Consider the following 19,193-nt stretch of genomic DNA (forward strand, 5'->3'; position numbering starts at 1 on the left):
CCAGCAAACAGACTTACCCTTACCTGACGGACTCTCTGAGGGTCTGTCAGTTCCATGCCTTTTAACTACTGCAGAGTTAACGTATGTGAATTCTGTGGCTAACAAAATAGGTATCAACAAGAATGTCAATTTGTCATTGCCATGTCACTTTCGATAATCAAATTTGGCATTTCCTAGTGGCTGAAATTGTTGGTAGCCGTGAAGGTCGTATAGTATCAGGCCATATGTCTAAGGCCTCACTCTTATTTAGTAACTGAGTGACTTATAGTGATTTAAGTGACGGAAGGGAGTGTAAATTGCTCATTGTATTTTTCCTTACAAGTTATTTTCTTTTCTTTCTTTTTTTTGGGGGGGGGGAATTTCATCAAGTCATGTTTTGATGTAGAGAGTTCCGGTGCATTAGCGCCAACTTGTGGAAGAAATAAACATGCCTGTGTGCCAGTGGGCGCATTGGATGCAGCATGGAAAACCCAAGCAACAAACAAAGGTTGGGCCAAGCTTGGCAATAGCTAGGCTGGCCTACCTGGCCTTCATTGGTACATCGTCGGCCAACAAGCTTGTTTCTTAATACGGATCTATACCGTGGCCAATGATTTACCAAGCATTGGCCAACCTACGTTGTGCCAAGCTTGTGCCAAGATACAGACCAGAGCATTCCTGCGGTGTCACTCATTTTTAGACTCTGTCTCAGAAACTGTCTCGCGGCGTAAGGTAACGATATACCATTATGTGTTTGTTGCTCGTATTTCCCAAAACGGACAGTGAGCACGACGCTTGAAAATGCAAAAAAATAGAGAGGTGTTTAAAAGTGTAAGAAAAAAAAAAGCTCGTAAGATGCCCGAGACCACAATACGACCAAACTCACACACAGACAAACACATAGAGATACGGTGATGCGATGGGACCATACTCACAATGGCATTCGTTTCCTGAGGAAAAACAGATACTGTATATAACTTGTCTCGCGAGCTTCCACAAATTGGAGAGTCCTGTTCACGTGTGTGCAAAATAAAGGGTGAGGTGTCTAAGTTTAATTTGGCGCGTACGCCAACGACACTGAAATTATGAATTGCTTGTCGTATTAACTCGCCATGAACGTAATGCTTCTGTTTCTTACTGCTTTAGTTTTGAGAAATTCCCTTGGTCCATCGAAAGTCGAACTTATGCAGCGCTAGACCATTCTAAGTTGCCCTCTCCCCCAGGCGAGATCGATCAAAGCTTTGGCAAGTGCTTGGCCAACGAGCTCGTTTTTCGATACGGATCTGTATTCTGGCCGACGGCTTTCCAATCCTCGCTCTGCCTATCACTATGCAACGCTGCGCCAACGTTGGATGGCCGAAAGAGTCGTTGGCCAACTGTCATCCCACCTTTTGTCAAGCGTCGGCCATCGGCCATTCCTTGCTTGGGAAGGGGAGCGTCCGCGATGCCATAGCACCCGTGGTCGACCAAGAAGTCATATATTTTTCTCCAAAATGTTTCTCCCACTCTTGTATCCACAAGGTGACTTGTAAAAATTGTTCAATCCTCATAATAGCTCAAGATAATTTTTCTCAGATGGCATAGTAATATGTGCATCTGGACACCCGGACAGCACGCGGCGTCCGTCTCAGGGGAAGATGTGAGCGGGTTGCACACATTCCCTCCACCATTAGAAAAAAAAAAAGGGGGGGGGGGGGAACAGCCATGCTTAGAAGGCCGCATGACCCCGAATCCTGGTGCGGGCTACGCTCCTCGGATGGTTTAAAGTACCAACACAGACACTGAAATGGCGAGAAATTAACCGAAGCAGGCTACAAACATGGACCACACAAACAATTATAAATCTCCAACGCCCAGAATAATTGCTCCGGAGAAAGGTGCTGACGCCAGGATTCGAACCTGGACCCCCCTGATTTCTTCCCAGATATGCTACCGCCACAGCACGACAGCTCTTGCGAACAGCCTCATCTGTCGCGGTGTAGCGGTAGCGCACCTGACCGGAAATCAGACGGCCCAGGTCCAAATCCTGGCGTCAGCACGCTTTTCTGAGTTCTTTGATTCGTACGGATACCGACTCGAGCGTTCAAGGTCTTACCGCATATATATTTGATTATATTTTATTTTGGTTGATGTCGCTCCTATCAACGTGTATCTCGCTGTGTTCTCCCAAATTATTGTTTCACGGTATGACGAGCAAGGGCAATGAAATTAATTTGTAGTTCTGTGAAGTATGACAGGAAAAGGTACACAATCTGCAATGTGTCTGGCAACATTGCAGCCCGAACGTCGATTTTCCTCCGCTCGACACAGCTGCAAAACTTCAAATGCGAGTCAAAGCGCGGATCGCGATATTTTCCTAAATCGGTATCGCAAACTTATTTCCATTAAAAAATTATTGGTAAGGCTGTCTCCGTATCGTTACCGATAACGTTGTATGCTTTACAATTAGTGCCCAACCTTTTCGTAGCCGACGATACTTCTTGCGTTTATTAACTTGTAACTGCACTAAAGAAGCATGTGGACACGCCTCTGTAACGGGAAATATACCAAATACACGTTCGGTAGAGGAAGCAAAAAAAAAAGAAAGCGAAAAAAAAAAGGAACGGGAAAGTAAGAAAGTTAAGAAAAATAAACGAACACGTCTTTTTTTTTTCTTCGAATCTGGAGGAAATAACCACTCTGGGCCCAATAAAGCAGTTGAAGTCAACGAACAGAAGTCAGGTGCTTGACAGTGCGTTATGGGTTGCAATGCAAAACTGCCGTGTGGCACTGAATCACACTCACATATGCTGTGGTATTGTCAACATGGGACAGGTTTCCTTGCTAAATGGACTCCACGGTATTTATCTGAACCTACAACTAACGTAATACTTATGGAACGCTGTCCGCTGCCGTAGAGGCCACGGTCTGATCTGATGACAGAATAAAATTTTCAGAACACGCTATTGATAAACGCCAAGCAAAGTGTCGGAGCTACATGACAAACACGCTGTCATTTTTCTACGAAAGCGTCTTCTCCCAATTTGCGATTAAGCAAATGGGGTATTCACGTAATTTCGTTGTTGCATCTCCTTCGCATTTTCAACACAGGTATCGGGCAAAGTATTACGTTACTTTTTTGATAACGATGTCCGCACTAATATAAATAACGCTATCCGTATTTTGACACTTTCTACTCAAGCAACGAGCATGGGTATCGCAATGCAATATTTCGGTAACTGAAGCAACATTGGCTTTGTCAGTTTCTTCACAAAATTCTTGACGGCACATCGCCTTGACCGACGCCAGTGTACTAGTTGTCTGGGTGAGGTCGATTTATAACACCGAACAGTACCATTATCACTTTTTTCCTTAGTTCGCCGTCACACTTTCAGTGATGTTTCATCTGGCCCGAAAAGGCAAACATTGACGCAAGCCAGGAGGAAGTCGGCCCAAACCGCACAATTCGTCTTCTCCATGGACAGCGCCTCGAGAAATAGTCCGACAACATCGTAATTCTTCCGATCTAAGTTAACCGCAAGTTGGAAGTGTACTTGTTCACAGGCACAATCACTTCTTGGGGGGAGGAATTTGGACGAGCGTCTAGCCCAGAAGGTTTAAAAGCTTCGTTACGTTACACGTCCGAAGTTCGCTTAATTCGCATATATTATTTCGCAATAACCGAACGAAGGCGGCATGGCTCGTTTTTCTACATATTGTTTTATTGCCCGACTTCCTCGCGAAAGCAACACCCCCAACGTTTAATTCTGGCACGTTGACAAGTCACCGAGGGCACGGAGACCTTGATAAACAAGAGGAGGAAGTATTCTGTTCCGTTATGGTAGTTCCGTTATATGCGACGTTGCAAAGCAGTTGCAACCGGGGCATGCAATCTTAGGGCGTGCAACCGCATGCGTATGATCTGACGAATATTTATTGTGCGGCCTGTTTTTACTCAATGATCAACATATATTCAATAACATCAGAGCGGCCGATTTCATGCCACATTAAACATATTCGGTGATTTAAAAACCCCGCATTAACATCCTAATAACATTGCCTTCCCCAACAGAGTTCACCAGACGTTTCTGAAAGCGAATTGCGCGTAAAACGTTCTCAGGTCAACAATCCCTGGATAGGTGAGTGATTCTTTTTGGCTTGTAACTGGCTTGTAACTCTTGGTTCTTCAACTGACATCATTCGAGGAACCCGTTCACTGATTCCAGCACAAAGGTTGACGAGTCCACATCAGTTTGGGTGAAAAGAGCAGTTGCTCGTCAAATGCAACCATCAATCGGTTTGTGTGGAAAAGGACATCGCGTGTTAATAAGCTTGACTCATTTGGCTTTCCCGGAAAGCGCAGAATTCAAAATACGAGGCACCGCACAACATTCATAATTTCGTAGCACAGATCTCACGGGCCTTCCCCACGTGTGGTTTTTGAGCCGCTCCATAAGTGTCTATGTTTGTACAAACCAGGGGTGGGCCGTAATATTAATATTTCTCTTGTAACGCTGTTTCTGTAATATCTCGAGTATTCATATGTTGTATTATAAGTGCGTTGCGTGGATGCATTCGTATAGCTACTGTAATGCTCAGATTTGCTGTACTACATGAGCGTCGCATCTTCAAATGCAGTCGCAACGGAGACAGGATTCACTGTCCGTACGACAAGCATTTCCCACTTCGTTGTAACCTTCGCACTGCAACCAACGAAAGTGCAACTCACCGTGAAATCGCATGCACTCGTGTGAGCGTCGCGTCGCTCGCTTCTAGGAGTAGACTGTGTGTGTGTTTTACGAGCTCCAACTTGATCAGCGCACTAGACGATTTGGACTCTGTACGCGTGAATATTTGTGTCAGGCTATTGAGTCAGTACGATGTTTCAACTAAATATGTATTTTGTACAAAATTTGGCAGTTGTTCTGGAATACGGAATAACGAGTGTCGGGAATGAAAACCAGTACAATATAAAGCCGATGGTAGCCAATAGGTAGCCTTTAGGTAACCGCTTGGGAGTTTCGGAGTTGTATTTGCGTCTTAATTACTCGTTCATTCTCTGCGGTTTACCTTGCCTTCGACAATTGCGGATGCGTTGACGTCCGCATTCTGAGCACGCTTGATACTGAACCAGCAAGAAGAACGGGGCGTCAAAGTAAAGCGTTGAACATGCTCTGTGGGTCGCCTTCAGGAACCCTCGTTATCCTGCGGCCAAGAGTATGCTGAGAGCAAAAGTGATTCACTAAAACTCCTTATTACCTGAATCACATTAACGGGTACATGAAATGGCACACAGCGTCGCTTACCGTGCTGTTGCATGCTACTGCGTACTGCACATTGTGATAACTACTCGTTGTACAGGTTTCGTCAAAGATAAACTTCGGGGTTTATATCAAAGATAAAATAACCGTGTATGGAAGCTTAAGTAAATGTTAGAGGACGTTTTAATTGTACGTCGATATTGCTGCTCGGTCTGTTTCTCTGGCTATATATCATGAAAATTACAAAAAAATGAAAATAAAGCGCCGCTGCCTCATCGACTATACCTCTGTTTAAGCTTCCTTCCGTCAGATGCGGAAACGGTCGAGCGCGGCGTGGCAGAGGATATCGAAACGCCGAAACCAAGTGAACATGTGAAACTGAATGCAGACTCGTTCTCTGCAACGCCGCATTCGACAGTGGCTCTGTCTGACGGAAAGAAGCTGAAATACGGGTATAACCGATTTGGCAGCGGCGTTTTATTTTATTATTTTCTTATTTTATTTTGACGATTTATCCGCAGAGAGGCAGATCAACCAGTATTAGTGACATAAAATCTCGGGGCATAATACACCCTCTAACATCTACTTTAGCTTTCCGACGCTGTTGTTTGTTTTTTAAAAAAACGGGTTTATCTTGGCGAACCCTATACACTATATTGTAAAGGCTATTGGCCTGTGATGCGATTGAAATAATGAGTAACAGAGTGGCTCTTATTGTATTTGACCTGTGTGAGAGTAGAGCAGTTACTTCCTCATCGATTGCGTCGGTCGCATGAAATCCTTCTGCCATCCTTCCGCCAGGTGTCTCAGTGTGCTTTCAAACGCTCGCTGTCACGCCAGGCCCCGATAGCTCCTCCACTTACCGGCTCTAAAAAAATATTTGCACGTCATAAACTCGTGGTATTACTCCGTCAGGCATCATAGTTGATACCCATTGGCCAAAGGACATTGCGTGCTCCGCAATTGGTTGGCAAAGTTTCAAAACAGCATTCTTTCGCGGGCTGCCATTCTGGCGGGCATTTACGAAAAGGGAAGGGAGAAAAGTGGCAGGCGAGCGTGACGCGTCTCGATGATGTCAGTTGCCAGCATCGTATGAATGCATTGCCGCAGATTTGTTAATGTGTCAAAGTGACTCAACGCGTGTTGTGATGTTTCTCGGCACAATTATCCTACGTACGAAGTCTCTCGAGTTCAGAACTGGAATGCATTGGTGAGCTGACGCCTGAGAAACACTTGTGAGCGTCGTCGCATCTTCAAATGCAGTCACAACGGAGACAGGATTCGCTGTCCGTGCGACAAGTATTTCCCACTTCGTTGTAACCTTCGCACTGCAACCAACGGTGAATACGCATGCACTCGTGCGCGCGTCGCTCGCTTCTAGGAGTACACTGTGTGTGTGTTTTACGACTTCGAACTTTGTGAGCGAACTCGACGATTTGGACTTTATACGCACGGTGGATATTTGTGTCAGACTATTGAGTCAGTACGATGTTTCAAATAAATATGTATTTTGTACAAAATTTGCCTAGTTGTTCTGGAATATGGAATAACGAGCGTCGCGCATGAAAACCAGAACAGGTAAAAGCCGATGGTAGCCAGTAACGGGCCGAAAGGCGAGCCAAACTGAGAGACTTCTGATTGGCCGAATGGTAGGCATCATAGCTCATTTTCATTGGTTGCATGCCCAGTGTTGCCTGAATTATCTCAGACTATGGACTCTATGGGGAGCTGTGGGAGCCTGGCTGGACTCCGTTGGTTTGGCCATCCACCAGAAGCTGCCGTTTACGCAATGGTCCAGGGAAAATGGCAGGCGCCCAAACCACGTGATCCCCAGGAGCCACTCACAACGTCTCTGCTGGCCAGCGCGGGAAAAAAGCTGGGGCCCAGTGCGCATGCGCAGACCGACCTCCTTTCCCAACCTCCTTCCCCTTCTCTCCTCGGGTTTTTCGTCTCTCCTCTCGTCCCCCCTATCCCCCCAGCCTCGTCCGTTTGTGGTTTGTCTTCGGCGCTTGCTGTCTTGCTGTAGAGCAACGATCATGCTGTCCCAGAGCAAACAATCAAAAAGCGATGGTGTATAACAAATCAACTTTATTTGTCCTCGGGAACTGCCTCGAAAAAGCTAGAGTACATATCTTTTTACGTCTTGTAACAGGCTTCACTGTTCTTGTGGAGCTTTAGGTGCTTCGACATCGAAGGGCAGTTCAAAAGCCAATGCTGAGCTATGTGCGTCGTTGTTGCCGATGGCTGCAGTAGAACTAAAACAAAACAAAAAATATATTGATGATCAGTAACTCTGCACGAAAATCACTGCTATGATAGGTAATCGATCTTGATTTCGTATTTGAACACCAAGGCATTCGTCACGAATGTTCGTAGATCACAGTGAATGAACGGCTGCGACGCGCATGAGGGGCAGCTAGCATAACCACACATAATTTGATTACCGGCATATCAGAAACGTACAATTTACGGCAATGCACTGCACAATGAAACGCCGCTAACGTACTGAGTGACTCGTAAATGTTGTACGTAATACACTTAACGTGATAAACCTGCATTACTTCCTTCAGTCACAAAAAAGTAATCAAACTTGTCTTACCGATCACCTGCAGTACGTCGGAAAGAGTGCAGACTTCCTCTCTGACGATTTCTGCGTCCTTTGGAGGTGCAGGGATTCTATGTCATGTTCGTCTTCCCGCTGTTGTGATGATGAGGTGGATGTGCCATTCCGTTCTCACATTAGCAGTTCGCCACAATCTAAATCTAAAGCATTCAAAACTCTCAAACTACCCCTAGCGTCTGCGTGCACAACGGTTGCAGTCCGAGAGAACACGCGTGGCCGGACAGACGCGATGTCTCCTGTCGTTTTTCTCTTTCCTCCGTTCGACTGCTTCCCTTCAGCGGTTCGCGCGTTCGGATGCTCGCTCCTCAGTCAAATGACTCTCGCCCAATCAGCGCAAAGAAAACTGACGCCAGTTTTCTAGACCAATGAGCATCCAAATATTTATACATATATTGCGCAGCCAATCAGAGATCGTTAGCGTACGCGTGCCGGTGGCGACATTATTTTGGAGGCGGTGCGTTTCGCTTTAGAGCCGGCGGCTGGTTTGGCAGTCTAGAGCTGTGTCTAGTGGGTAGAGGGTGTCCGATCGGTCGCTTCGCTGTCACCGCTGGAGAAAGGTGAGTGATTTACCGTAGAGGTTAGGCTTTTTTCTCGATGTTTGCGCATTTTACCGCGCTCGTCTTAACCTTTTCCCCCCACATGACTGGACTTGTTTAGCAATGACTTACCACGCCATTCAGTTTCGTAGGATTGTGCGCCTTAAGCTTTTTCTCCGTGCAGTCGCGAACTTAGGGGTGTTTATTTTTATTCTGCGCCTCGCATTTTGTGGCTGTCATCTTGTGCTAGCTGTTGTGCGGTGACGCGACGGTTAGGCCTAACCGCTTATCTTAAGTATTTCCCCGGATATGTTTTGTCCGTGCTGTCGCATGTCTGGACTTGTTTAGCAGTGCCTTCCTAGTATTTTGTTGCTTTTTTCTTCTTGTGTTAGCCGGCGGTGTTCGTAGCGATGTGCGGTGAAGCAACGGCTAAGCGCTACTGTACCGACCGAGTGCACATATTACAGCCCAGAAGGAGTATACGTTTACTCCTTCGAGAAGTGGTAAGAAAGGACTCCTCTAGAGGCAGTTCGCTTTGGGACAAGCCATTTTGCCCCTCTCTTGGATTTAATGCATATTTTCCTGGATAACATTGTACCATCAGATTAGCAAATACACAGTAAGTAGTGCTAAAGATTAATATTCAAGCCAAACAATGAAAATGACGCCATCAAGGTCGTGTGATGTCACTGAAGAACCTTGGACTCTCCACCCTCATATCAGTGAGTTCATTATGACGTCGCTGGATAAGATAGTTAATCGGCGGTAGGATATGATACTTAATCAGCGATATCATATCACAGTTATAATCCATTGATATGATATCATTCATATTAAGTAGCAATATTTACTGACTTCATGGTTGAAACAAACTAGGAATCCAAATTGGGTCTTTTTCGTTGTAGGCGAGCACCTCAAACCACTGACCCATTTGCTCAACATGTTGATATGGGTCGCTAGTGAGAATAGAATTGTGGAGGAGACGTAGTTGGACTTGTTTCAGGACAGATGGCGCATGCAGTTACTACAGTTTGTAGTTCTTCAACAGATGGCGCTACCTACACCACATTTTAGATTTCCCGCTTTTGTGTCATGTTTAAGGAGACGGCGAATTCCCAGCGACTTTTGCCTTAACGGATGGCGCTACGGAATTTTAAATTTGCCGCTGGATCTTCGCCCTTGGTAAAGAGAGTCCCGACGATGACTTCGTTTAAAAGAAACAAGAATGACATTGACGAACCAGTTCTATGTCAGCTTACTGTCAAACACGTCGAGTGATGTATTTCTTAGTAACACAATGATCAAGTTTCGAATTAAATTCGTTCAACCAGTACAGTCATATGGAAAGTGGCAGGTTGCTGTAGCCGAGGTGAATATTTCATTTGCAATTAATAATGTTACGGTTATCGTTAGTGGTAAATCGAAGACTAGCCTCTTCTATACTATAAGCACGATAGGCAAGTTAAGTTTCCTGCACGAGAAAGCATTATGCTTTTACCTTTCCGTCCACCGCTAACGAAACAGTTGAACAACAAAACGAGTATAAAAAGCGCGCAAAACATAATCGTTTCTTCATGAGAATTTTGTTATTATTATAACGAGCAGAACTAAGGCATATGGCAGAACTTGAAAGAGTGTGCGAAGCATAGTACTACTACACTTTACAAAATAACAGTTGACCTTCGTCTGAAACAGTAATTAATGAGATCTGGATTTCACACTCAAATTAACTCTGTTATGCATAGCAGCGGACATATTGTAAGCGAATTACACACATGTATTGCTGCACGCCTATATATTTCTTCTATTGATGTTACATGACACAGCCAACCACACATAGCGTCAAATCGGCATTGTAAGGAATAACGGCAGCAAACAACATCCATAATTCTTCAATTTATATAATATCTAGGGAGTAAAGTCTTAACTAACAATAATTATTCCATATCAACCCTCCCAGCAATAGGCCATCCAACCAAACACTCATTTTTCTATGTCACAACTATTTTTTAATATCTGAAAATCAATCAGTCGGCTCTGGAAAATCAATGCTAGCACTAATTATTCTTTATCATAGTAGCTGACCCAATCATATTATTTCAGTCATCAAGGATTCGACAGAGGTGTCACTCAAGCGGTCTATCAAACGAACAACCACCACCACTATGTTACTATGTGATGAATAAAAATCATAGCAAGGTATAATTATTCTATGCGAAAAGCGCAACTTTTAGTTCAAATAAGCGATTCTCAATCAACGTGTTAGCAATTAATTATTATACAGGGCGTCTTTTTTGGGTGATACAGATTTTTCATCAAAAAACTATAAGGGCTATAGAGATGCCGTTTTCACTTCTATCATCTCTGAGCCGGGGGACGTTCTCGGCCATATGTTGCTCAACCGTCAAATCACTAATTACCTAAAAATCGTTTATTAACTTTTTAATTATAACATCTACGAAGATGTCCCAATGAGAACATCGGTTCCCTTCGGTGACCTTATATCGTAACCGTTTTCAGAACAAAAATCCGTTCGGTAGATCGTCCGTAAAAAAATTCTTGAAGGAACGCCATTTTTTCTTTATTTTCTTCATTGCGCATCTTCCGAGACGTGTCTTTCCTCCACCTCTAATGTGAGATGATGAAGAAGCCTCATCTGTCGAAGATGCCGCCATAGTGGCCTCTCATGCGTCGAAGGTGAGCTTTATACCTTGCCGAAACAAAACACATGTATGGGGCGACGCTATCGGAACTGCCCTTATCTTGGGCTGCATTTTCTGTTAATCTTTTTCGAGGACGCAAGAGCCGACAGTGTGCTCTTTCCCCCTCCCACATTGGAAGTGAAAGACAGGCGTGTCTCCGAAGATGCACAATAAACAAGATAAAGAAAAAAAAAAGCTGCTCCTTCACGATTTTTTTGCAGACGATCTACCGACCCGATTTTTCTTCTGAAAACGGCTACGATATCAGGTCACCGAAAGGAACCGATGTTCTTAGTGAGACAACTTCGTAGCTTTTATAATTAAAAAGTTAATTATTGATTTTTAGGTAATTAGTGAGTTGACGATTGAGCAACATATGGCCAAGAACGTCCCCCGGCTCAGAGATGATAGAAGTGAAAACGGCCCTCTCTCTCTCTATAATTATAAAAATTATATATTATATACTATACTATATTAGATTATATACTATTATTATAAAAATCTCTATAGCCCTTATAATTTTTTTGATGAAAAATCTGTATCTTCTTCTTATCGGCTCACAATTTCTAGAACATCTAAATAATAAACTCAGAGACTCAAGCTGGCAGAGAAGTGATACTAAAGCAATATATATATATATATATATATATATATATATATATATTATTATTATTATGTGTTTCTCTACGTGCAGCAATAGAAGCCATCTTAATCTGTAAGTTTGAATTTCAAACACGTCTAGCGTCATTTACTTATTTCTTTAATGGCTTTTTCCCCTCTTTATAATTCACTGGCTTGCACTGTGGTATTGAGGAGGGCTGAGGCACCCTCCCAGGTGTATATCACTCGCTGAGTGACCCCTGGTTTGCCAATCCCGAACGATGCGCAGCTACCCAGGGCTGACGAGCCACAAACACAGCGAAACACGTGTCCCCTGGTGCTGTCGCATCGGTCCATGAGTATCTGTTTCTCTACGTGCAGCCCTAGAAGCCATCTTAATCTGTAAGTTTGAATTTCAAACACGTCTAGCGGCATTTACTTATTTCTTTAAAGGCTTTTTCCCCTCTTGATAATTCACTGGCTTGCACTGTGGCATTGAGGAGTGCTCAGTCACCCTCCCAGGTGTATATCGCTCGCTGAGTGACTTCTGGTTTGCCAATCCCGAACGATGCGCAGCTACCCAGGGCTGACGAGCCGCAAACACGGCGAAACACGTGTCCCCTGGTGCTGTCGCATCGTTCCATGAGTATCTGTTTCTCTACGTGCAGCCATAGAAGCCATTTTAATCTGTGAGTTTGAATTTCAAACACGTCTAGCGTTATTTACTGATTTCTTTAATGGCTTTTTTCCCCTCTTTATATATATATATATATATATATATATATATAGACCTTGCCTTTAACTCCCGGACAACTGCAGTAATACAATTTAGACTAAGTGCGACAGGTGTGAGCCAGCAGTTGCGTCTGTGATGTGTGATTCAAATGTGTGCTCAAATCGCCGGAAACATAAGATAAAATAAAAGAGCAAAAGAATAGACTGAGAGCAATATACATGTGATTATTGTATTCCATTTAATGAAATAGTTTCTATGTATCTGTTCTTGTTAATATATATATATATCTCGAAATTCGGAAGCACGTACAACAACAATAATAAATGATAGAGAAGTTATGATGATGTGCGATGTTTACCCCTAGTAGCCTCAGGACCCTACCCTTCTTCACAGAGGCTAATATGAGAGTAAACACGTTACACGTACAAAAGTTACACATAGCCATGATAATCTATACTATTTTGTGAAGTAAGGTAAATGTGAAAATCGCCGTGCACCGAATACATAATGCTAAATTCGAGAAGCCGTAATGAGGTAACACGCCTCGGACAGCAGTACACAGGCAACAGCGTAAATAATATTTCATGACGTGTTGGAAGTGCTGACTGTTTCAACGGAACCGGAATGTATATCGTGTGCTCAATCTGTTCAGATTGAGAAAAACCGAAAACAGACTCCCGTGCTGCATCGGCCGCCATATTATAGGTCCCATCCAAGCCCATATCGTACTCACCGTATATTTGGTGTTTCAGAGTTATTGTGCTGTGTGATTTGTAGCATATCCAAACAATTTCCATTTTTTGGACGTTAATAGTCATCCAAAAAGCATGTGGCAGCGAACGAATGCGGGAACATGACTTCGAAGGACCTACAGTATGGCGGTGAGGTGACGTCAGTGAATAAACCCTATACTGTTACTTCTTTTGGAAAATAAGTTGTGGGCACGCACCTGAAAAAGCGTTGCGGTAAAGCATTAGCGATCTTGTTGTAGCATTATTTCCGATTCCACTGGTGTCGACAAAGGAAGCATATTCTTTTAAACGAATCGAAGTAGACGATGGGGGCGCTGCGCCGTTAGGCTGGACTTGATATATTGTTATCACATCATCACACAAGTGTAGACGTGAGGACCTGTCGCTGTGCTCGAAAACTTCGGCGTGGGGAAGACCCCGGTGTGCATGTGTTCCACGTTTGTTGCTCCACGAGTGATCATCCAAGACTGGTAACAAAAGTGTATCAGACCATCAGCACGTTGACGTGCCGACAGATGCGTAATCAAGAAGCAGTACTCCTTGGAACCACTGAAAACCACTGCGGTAAATCATTAGCGGTCGTGTTGTCGCGCACTTTCCAAGACCGCTCGCCGTGAATTGAGTCCTGCATGACAACAAAAACGAGTGTTTATTTCGAGTGTTATTTTTCAAGTAAGGTGAAACCGATAAAACGAACGGCATGCAGCGAAGCGAAGGAGGCGACGCCCAACACCACCTAGACACAACCGTGACGTCCCATAAATTGGGATCCGTTTACCAAGAGGAATTAGGACAAGTTAACGAGGTTTCAAAATCAAGCACTGAGATTTATTTTTAGCAGTTACGGCACTTCTATTACAATGTTATAGCAAAGAGAAAACTTAGGCAGCATCCCGGACAGATTTAGGACGAAGAGACTCAGATTCTTGTACCAAATAGGGCGTGGAATATATAACACCGACATAGGTTCTTACACACGGTTTCGCGAACTTCGTCCTACAAGAAGCTCTCATAGTACCCTTTTCCAAGAACCATTCGCACGCGTATAGATTGTTTCAGGTATTCGTTTTTTCCACGCACTATTCGCGATTGGAATTCGTTGCCACAGGCTGTACATAATGTAACCAAATTACAGCAGTTTGTTGACGGGACCACCTGAGTCTGACCAAATGTTTCACGCTCTTGTATTTGTATGCATGTGCTTGCAGGTGTGTCTATGTGTCTATTCTGAATGCCATTTTGAGTGAAATGTTATGGCCCACCCTACTTGAACCCTTTGATGGGTTTGTAGTATATCTAAATAAAATAAAATAAACATAATTTCGTTGCATCGTAAATTTTGACAAACCGAACGGTTTTTGTGCCAAAACATATCTCACAAGCTCTCCGAAAGCCGGCATAACCCACCTGCTCAAAGCGTATCTAGGTAGCTCCTTATGGTTACGTCATAAAAATTTCGTAAAGGATGGGAAAGGAAGCATTTTGTTCACATCATCATCTTTCCAGCCACCCAGCGCTTTGCAGCCAGCACAAGCCAGAAAGGAGGAAAGCGATATCATGGAGGAAGCACACAGCGCTTGCGCTTTCCTCCTCTCTGGATTCTGCGGTAAACTGGTTTGGACGTGTTTCTCCGGCTAGATACCCATGCGCTTTCAATATGGCATCGTCCAAGAAGCAACAGTGTATATTCGAGTTAGAGCTTTTATGACAAACACAGTGCTAACTCACGCTGAATGGATGAATAAGACTCCATTGCAGGGAATGGACTCTGGAGCCTATCATGTCATCGTGCGCCCCAGCCACAACCCGAACTCTTTGGAATTACAGAATGATAACTTGGCACGCCTTCTCACCGATGTTGCAGACCTCCCTGTGGTGGTCTTGTCTGTGGCAGGAGGATTCCGACTCGGAAAGTCCTTCCTTCTCGGCTTCTGTATCAGGTGCAGACATGTTCTAGAGGGATACTTTGTAGCCATTCAATCTACAGTCGCGAGTGCTGAACAGCATTCTGTTCGCGGAACCGACAAGGCTCGCCGAACCCCGTTTCGGAAACGCAGTCTTAGAGGTTACCTTAGCGCACTGACTTGAGCTTACATTTTTGTCATCAGTGCGTTCTTGTTTTCTTTTCTTTGACATGTCAGGTATCTGGAACACTTCGAGATGTCGTCGCATCCATCAGGTTGGCTTTTTCTTGGAAATACGGCAGCAAAAGACATACAACTGGTATTCACCTGTGGGGAAAAGATTTCAAAATCAAGACCCCGAAACACGGGCTCGTGGCTGTAGTCCTCATGGACACGGAAGGTGCATTCGACAACACGTCCACGCTGGAAGGAAATGTCACAATTTTCTCAGTGAGCATGCTGCTGAGCTCTGTCCAAGTGTACAACCTCACCAAGCAAATAACCCAGTGCGATTTGGAGCACCTGAAGGTGGGTACGAGTCATGTATGTTGTTATATGAAAAGTATGTTCTGTCCACTGGTGCTATCACTGAATTCATTCCTAACCTATTCGGTTAGTGCCCAAACCTTCCAAAGAAAGCCCACTGTCGCTGAACAGTGTCCGTACTGTGTAATTCGATGTTCAATGGAGTGAATATTAGTCTTTTTTTTTCGCGTGACCCCTTTCATTTGTGCCGTTCGAGCAAAAAACTAGTCATGCGTTGTATGTTATCTGGTTCGTCAAACCAAAAACAACCAGACACTACCAGGCACCTCAACTATTATTCAAGAAATTGCTGTCGTCGCATGGACGACTGGCTCTCTACACAGAGGTGGACAATGAAATACGACAGATGAGCAGTTCTTGACAATTGGACACCGGTATCTTGTACAGCTCCATCAACCTTAATAACAACACTGAAAAAAGAGAGAGAGAGCAAAAAAGAAAAAGCTCTCATTTCGAAGCGTGATAACAGCTACACTTAGGGATCTGTGCGAATGCTAAGTGAACAAAATCCTTGCGTTAAACTAACAGAATAGTTTTCTTGAATTAAGATTTCCTCATAGCTCCATGTGTTGGTATTATCGAGCTCCTGAACGAGACGTATTCTTCTCGAAGCGTGTTCTTGGAGGAGCAATCAGCAGGCATATCAAGTTGCTCAAAACTTTGTTGAATTGATCAACCTGTCCGTCAGGTATCGCTACGAAGAATATTAACGACTTTAGCATACCGCTTCTGGTAGAGTACTACCCCACCCAATCAGGAGATTCGACTCCGTCATTTGTGCAAGCGTGCACAGTAGCATAACGGTGACCTTACCAACGGCATACTAAAGATCCTTAATAGCGAGCATTATTAGGCCGCCACCGGTTTCCGGTTGGCTACCGCACTTCCTCACCCTATCTGTCTCACCGCGTCTTCTTCACCGTATCAGCAGAAAAGATTCTGAGTCACATTTGCTGTCATAGGTTCCTGTAGGCCCGGTAGGCTAACGGCGACGTTATCAGCGGTGAGCAACCATTCCCCAATATCTCTGTGCGTTGAATTGTCATCGTGCAATGAAAATATACAAAAATAAAGTCAAAGGAACGACCGACGCTAGCATAATCCTGAAACGAGTTATGATTGGCCACGTGCCTTTCTTCCTTGTTTCGGAAGCATTTTCCCAACATCATTTGGCAAAAATTTAGTGGAGGAAATGAATGATCCCACGCCCTGTACCAAGTGAACGTTTAATAAAAACTGAAAACTGCACTCTGCGCGATCCAGGATAACCGCACATAACACGCGCGCAAAGGGTGCCCGCGGTCTCCTATTGCTCTTCTTTTGAAATTGCTTATGCTCCCGGCGGCAGATGATGATTGTGGCATCAATAAACGTCACGCCCAAAATGGGGACGTGATGTGGACGATATTACGACCTCAGCTTATGCAGGAGTTGGAGTGTGGAGTATGCCTAAATGATGGACGGGCCGACCAAGGGCTCTTCCGCTTGAGAGACTGTTCTACCATCTTGCATGCTCCAATGTCGCCGTCGCATCCTGGCTGCATGTCCTCTATCGGGGGGGGGGGGGGGGGGGGGGAGAGGCAGTTTCTCGAGAGGTACTTGGGGATCAGGATGAGGGTAGCACCACCACACCACCTAATGCAACAACGTTCGTGCAGGGCTGTGTTTTGCAAACGATGATATGAAAGGAACATCACAGTGTGGGGTAACGCTGGCGCTTCGCTGCTCAGGAAAATTCGATACCGCCCTGAGAGCGATTCTATCGAGTAGTGCAGAGGAGACGCACGGTCACAGGCTTCGTAGCTAAGACCGTAACACCAGCGGAAGCACCCTGACCTCTGCCGGTGCAACAAAACCTTCGTCAGCCTTCCGAACCTTCTGGAAAGAAGAGATCCGGTATCCCCTCAAGACCTTCGAGCCCATTTTTATGCTCTGGTAGACGGGAAGTTTCTTCTCTCTCTCTTTTTTTTTGCGTCTGTAGCAGCTATACAGATGACACATCCAGAAATGGCAAGTCCGCCTCGTCTTTCTTCATACGATCGGAAGGCGTAGTACAAGGACGACGGGAGATTATGTAGAATAATAATGCGCATGTGGTTTCTTACTGAAAATAAAATATAAAATGAAACTTTCCTGTGTATTAAACCACCCTCGTAGATTCACGTACTTTTCGAGAAGAACATCAGAAAAATTGCTCTGGTTATAAAACCGCCTTCTAGTATGTATTGCAATTGCACCACAATTCCCTATTGAAAAATACTTCAGAAAATCCCACAGAAACCCTCTTTTCTTTCAGGATAACATATGAGAAAATCTTTTCCTTCACATTTTCTTCCAATGGATGCAGTTCTTATACGTACTCTTACAGGCAATTGTGAAAGAAATGGTACAGCTCAGAGATGCATCGATTTCTTGTTATTTTTTCTGGTGACAACTTGTAAGAAAAAAGCGTTCTTATAGGATGATCTTGAGGTACCTTGGAAGATCTGTCAGAGACCTAGATTTCCTTCAGGGTCTCTTAGAATATGTCTTTTTTTTTTTCACATTTTCTTCTGAGAATGCAATTCTTACAGGTAATATATTTCTACGTGAATTTCTTTCAGATGACAGGAACGAAGGACTAGTGAATGGTGTTACAGATCCACAAGTGACTTCCCAATAAAAACAATCAGTCTCATGCAGACATAATAGAAATTGGGACTCATATATTACATAGCATGTGCACTTTTAGTGAAGTAAGAAGATAATTAGGGCTAATATCACAATGTGTTCACATGTTACACTAACTTAGGTGATGGGTTCGTTCCGGTCTGCCTGCATGGTACCAAAGTTGGCCTAGATGGGGGCACCATGAACACACTGGAGAAGCTTTTCTGTTGTTGGCACTCATCTTTATCACATCATATGATATGTGGCGGTATACAGCAAAGTAGCACAAGAACAGGAAGAAGGTACACCATGGAATATTCTGAGCTTGGACATAACATGCAGAAATTACTGACACAATACGCATCCCTCTCTACACACAGTGATGGTCCCAAATATTTATACACAGACATAGAAATCAACTTGTTATTAGCACTCTGCAAATTAAAGGGGATATGCATAATCACAACTGCACATGAACATCAGAACACTTCAGAAATATATGAAGAACAAGGTGTAGCAAATGCTGCAAATGAGACCACCTTGTGCAGTTGGAATTTATCACGCTATAATAATATGTAAATGAGAAACAAAAGCAGTTACACAGGTATATGAATGCTGAAACAAACACACATGCAGCACAGCAATAGGAAAGATTCCGAGTGGAGCCTGCTGCTACACTGAAGTCTCAGTGTCAAACCAAGCAGAAATTCACACCTAAATTGTTAAGCGCTCTGCTGAGAGTCGGAATCACAACTAAAAATGCACCGAGATGTTGATGTAGCAGCGGTGTTCAAGCCACAGGCTGAGACATAGCCAGAAAAAAATTTTGGGTGGGGCTTTATTGGAGGTTTACATGAGAGAGAAGGATTTCTTTCTCTTTTCCGTTTCCCAAATGCACTACTATAGGTACGGTTTCAGTGGAGAGT

At 44.1% G+C, this 19,193-nt stretch overlaps 2 long non-coding RNA genes across 2 annotated transcripts; one reads left to right on the plus strand and one right to left on the minus strand.

The window, feature by feature from the left end:
* Positions 1 to 7,292: 7,292 nt before the first annotated feature.
* LOC135372240 (uncharacterized) lies at positions 7,293 to 8,097 on the minus strand. The gene is made up of 2 exons (XR_010415905.1): positions 7,819 to 8,097; positions 7,293 to 7,474 (listed from the first exon to the last, which is right to left on the minus strand). It is a non-coding gene; the product is annotated as an uncharacterized LOC135372240 (long non-coding RNA).
* Positions 8,098 to 8,294: 197 nt separating this feature from the next.
* On the plus strand, positions 8,295 to 18,299 carry LOC135372239 (uncharacterized). The gene is made up of 4 exons (XR_010415904.1): positions 8,295 to 8,399; positions 14,927 to 15,108; positions 15,310 to 15,600; positions 18,222 to 18,299. It is a non-coding gene; the product is annotated as an uncharacterized LOC135372239 (long non-coding RNA).
* Positions 18,300 to 19,193: the final 894 nt, after the last annotated feature.

Source organism: Ornithodoros turicata, unplaced genomic scaffold (assembly GCF_037126465.1).
Source record: "Ornithodoros turicata isolate Travis unplaced genomic scaffold, ASM3712646v1 Chromosome133, whole genome shotgun sequence".
Lineage (NCBI taxonomy): Eukaryota > Metazoa > Arthropoda > Arachnida > Ixodida > Argasidae > Ornithodoros > Ornithodoros turicata.